The 4,331-nt window shown below is 44.9% G+C and overlaps 1 protein-coding gene across 1 annotated transcript in view; it reads right to left on the bottom strand.

Moving 5' to 3' along the window:
• The window catches only part of pik3c2b (phosphatidylinositol-4-phosphate 3-kinase, catalytic subunit type 2 beta), a 23,424-nt gene extending 19,673 nt beyond the window's left edge, over positions 1–3,751 (bottom strand). Inside the window, exon 1 of the mRNA XM_008408229.2 lies at positions 3,281–3,751. The gene's annotated coding sequence lies outside the window, so the exon portion shown is untranslated. The remainder of the gene's footprint in view (positions 1–3,280) is intronic.
• Positions 3,752–4,331: the final 580 nt, after the last annotated feature.

Below are 4,331 nucleotides of genomic sequence, written 5' to 3'. Positions count from 1 at the left end.
ATATGGTGTAATCGCGATATTAAAATATTGTGGTCTACTGTATCAAAGGCAGCAGTTAAGTCAAGTAAAATCAGAACAACATGGTTACCAGAATCACATGCAAGAAGGATGTCATTAAAAACTCTTATTAAAGCAGATTCTGTGCTATGAAGAGTTTTAAAACCTGACTGGAAAACCTCCAGAATGCCATTGTCATCTAAAAACTGTTTCAGCTGACAGTACACAATTTTTTCTAAAACCTTGGAAAGAAAAGGCAGCTTCGAAATAGGCCGATAATTAGCCAGAACAGTAGGATCAAGGCTAGGTTTTTTAAGCAGTGGCTGCACTACTGCATGTTTAAAACTAGAGGGCACCACACCTGAGGACAGACTGCTATTTATAATTGCAAGAACAGGCTGCACTATGCTTTTGGAACATGGCCACCTGATAAAGAAGATCAAGAAAATATATATGGTTTCTAAAGTTCAAAACATGTAGGCTGTGCTTTGACAAACACGTTCATCTAATCTGTGATTTTTGTACAAAAATATGTTTTACATGGTGGCCATCTTAAAAGAAGTCAATGTATGATTTAAAATATGTAAAAATATGAATGAATTAACACCAAACACATTAGTGTAATTGCTGGACAACCATGCAGCAGGTGTCTGTTCATATCTTCATGAAGCTGTTATTGAACGTGTGTCAATAAACAGGGCCTGGACTCTGCTGGAACCAGACCAGAGGTTCTATTTGACCTCTGACCTCATGGTCATGTAACTCTTAAGGGATCAGACTCTGCTTCACGTTCTGTTCAGGGTCTTCTTAGAGGAATCTACTTTCAGTAAGCTGCAGGTTCTGGTTCTAAATAATAAAAAACAGCCGAGTAAATAAAACCCGAGTCACCTGAACCAATCACAGTCTGTCTAACACTGTAGTCTGGCCAATCTGCAAACAGTCTGACAAATCGTCGCTTTCACGACCCAAACAGCTTGTTTAGTTCATGCATGCACACAACGCTGGAGGGCTAAAAGTTGGTTCTTTTCCTTCCCATCTGTAGCGCCGCCGCGTTAGAACCGCTAACAAAATGAAACCCGGAGACTCAGAGCGCCACAGCAGAGGGAAAAATAACAGAAAAATCATTAAAGAACAAGTCAAAACTACTTTTTTTATCTGTGTTGGCTGCGCTACACACAGAATCAATGCCACAGCAACTGATGTTCACCTTCCACTGGGACGTTGGGGGCGGGATCTGGCGTGCATGACGTCACGATGCAACGTGTCTATTGGTTCCCTGCTGGCTCCTAAAGGTTATAAAAGGAGACATTCACCTGTCTGCTTTTCAGACTTGACCTGAATCTGGTTCTGGTTCTGCTGGAGGTTTCTTCCTGTTAAAGCAGAGTTTTCCTCTCTACTGTCGCTACGTGCATGCTCAGAATGAAGGATTGCTGTAAGGTGAGCTGATGCAGTTTGCTGGGCTTCTTCTTAGATGGAAAACTGTACAAACCGAACTGCTTAGTGTCTGGGAGTGAATGAAACCTGTTGGGTTAGTGAGGAGCTTTGAGACAACATGCTGGGAATCAGAACCAGGAAGTGAAGTCAAAGAATAACAGAGAGAGAAGCTGGTGTGAGTCTGACATGATGGGGGTTTTAACAGCTTTAATTTCTTCTGTTTTTCAGGTTAAGAATGAATGAAATGAATATTCTTGAGGTAATGTTGGACTGAATCAGCTGGTTCTACGACATTCTGACACCACTGCTGCTAATCTGAGCAACGGAGACGACGGATAGATCAGGAGAAGAAGAGAGGGACCAGTCTGTGTGAACCCCCGATCAGACAAAAGGCTTTTTAATGAAGCAGAGGGGCAGGATGGTTCGGAACAAAGAGCTGGGGCCGGAGTCACATGACCAAGGTCACAGGGTGACCCAGTCAGAGGGGGCGGGGCCACAGTCACAGCCAAACCCCACCCCGTGCCAGATACCCACAAACACCCTGAGGCTCAGACTGGAAACAAGTTCCTGTTCCTGGGAACTAAGCATCATCAGAACCAGGCAGAGATCAGCAATGATCGACAGAGTGGAAGCTAAAGGAAACAAGTCAGTCATCTCTGAACACCAGAGCTCTGTTAAAGGTTAAAGGTCAACACAAACTCCTCATACAAGCTGTCAGGCACGGTGGTGGAGGGCTGATGATCTGGGCTGCAGCAGATCTACGAAAGAATGACTGAAAAAGGAAAGACTCAAAGTCCTGGAATGGTCTAGTCAAAGACCAGTCCAAACGGGATTCAATCGGTTTCGACAATGTATCGGTTCCGGGGAGGAATCGGTTCCAGAATCTGCAGGATTCCTCCAGCAGAACTTGCTGCCGTTTGATCTGCTGAGATGATCTGGTCTCAGAGAACATTCAGCTGTCGGGCCGAAGTCGGACCCAAAGGATCTTCTGGTTCTGCTCTGAAGGGAAGAAATGTGTGGATCTGCAGGCTTACAGAGGAAGCTCAGTCAGCTGCTGTCACTTCCTGTCATGATGTCATCGCAGCAGCTGCAGAACAGATTCTGACCCTCACGGCAGAATCTGGAGGTTCTGGACTCCAGAACCAAGACAGACGTTTAGCCGGACCCGCAGGGCATTCCGGGAAAGCTCCATCTGCTGACATCAGCTGCTTGATCAGCAGCCTGTCTGTGAGGAACCGCTGGAGAACCACAGCCGTTCCTCAAACCGGTTTCACTCAGCTGGAGAACCGGATGTTCACCTGCTGCACGCTCAGCCAGGTGAGTCGGCTCGTCTGCGCTGATACTCTCCAACCAGACATCACACACTTTACCTGGGCTTCTTTCACCAGCAGAACACCTGAAGATCAAACTAATCCCCATTTTCTGTGACGTCATATGAATCTCACTCACAGTTTGGACCGGAACTTAATCCAAAGGTTGCTGATTTTAGATTTTTCTGTAGGTTCTTCCCTCGGAGGGGGAGTGGAGGGTGCGCAGCTACGAGCCTCCTCTAAAAGAAAACCCATTTCAGAGCCTAAACGAGGCTTGGATGTTAATCATTTCGGAACCGAATCTATTAAAGGAGCCGAGCCATCGGAACCTCGGACGTAATGGTGACCGAACCGCAGTCCGGTCTCACAAAGATACCGGAACATTTTAAAATGTCATTTTTGTAAATGGAGTTTGGCTGAAATCCTAAACTCTTCCAGTCTGATCCACCAGGCCAGACTGAGAGTTCTGATGAATGGACCGGACCCGGCCGTGTTGGTCGCAGAACCTGGGGGACATCTGGACAGGTCCACAGTCTTACCTGTCCGTGAAACTACGGGGTCCGGGAGGGGCCAGCGGCTGCCATCTTTACTTTCCTCCGGGAATCACATCGATCCAGGCGGAGCAACGGTCAGGAGTCACCACTGCGTCCGGTTCTCCTCTCATGCAGACCGGAGAACAACCTAGCCGCTGCCCGGGCTCCGGCTCCTGTCTCTGGATAAGCAGCAGGCCCGGGGGTTCTGCCCGGTTCTGACACACGGAGAAAGGGGTGCGGACCGCGGGGCGAGGGCTGCTAGGCAGCTGCGGAGATGGGCTGTCAATACACACTAATACACACTGTGCTTCCGGTTTACCTTTCACAATAAAAGCTAGGCACAATCCTGCTGTATAGTTGCGGGATTATCTATTAATATATATCAGAGGTTCCGGTTTACCTTTCAGAATAAAGTGTATGGATGATGGATGGATTTTTATCTCTATATGTCATTTAAATATATTATTTCCTGGAAACATATTTATTAAGGTCATATAAAAATTATAAAACTAGATTGAACGAAAAGTATAATAAAACTTTGATCAAAATAAAAATAAATCAAATATGAAGAATCGTTTGTTTATGGATCATTTTTATAGTAAAAGAGTTTCTTTTAAACATATCAAAAACAGCAGGGCCGTGCAGAGGCCACTAAGGGGCAGGAGCCCAACAACAAAAGGCCATCTTACCTCATTCTAGGACAGAATATTAAAGCCTCTCAGCTTTCAGAGTTTAATAAACAATGACAAATTACTAAAATGTGACATATACAATCAAAGCTAAGGAACATCTCCATATAGAGCATAACACTATGCTTATGTAAGATATTTTATTAGTCATTTCTTTCTGCAGGTCTATTTTGTTATAGGAAAGTTTTACAATATTCAAACCTGCAATTTAGCAAGATATGTAAATCAGAGCTGGACCACCAGACATATTTAGTCTTTACATAATTACACTATTAAAAATATAGACAAGGGCTCAAAGCAACCTTTTAGTGACTGTAATCTATAAAACACAGATCTGCCTGTTTGCTGCAGTGGAGATGAAGACGGTC

This window comes from Poecilia reticulata, linkage group LG5 (assembly GCF_000633615.1).
Source record: "Poecilia reticulata strain Guanapo linkage group LG5, Guppy_female_1.0+MT, whole genome shotgun sequence".
In the NCBI taxonomy this organism is placed as follows: Eukaryota; Metazoa; Chordata; class Actinopteri; order Cyprinodontiformes; family Poeciliidae; genus Poecilia; species Poecilia reticulata.
The sequence above is the reverse complement of the archived record's forward strand: the minus strand, read 5'-3'. Positions and strand labels throughout refer to the sequence as shown.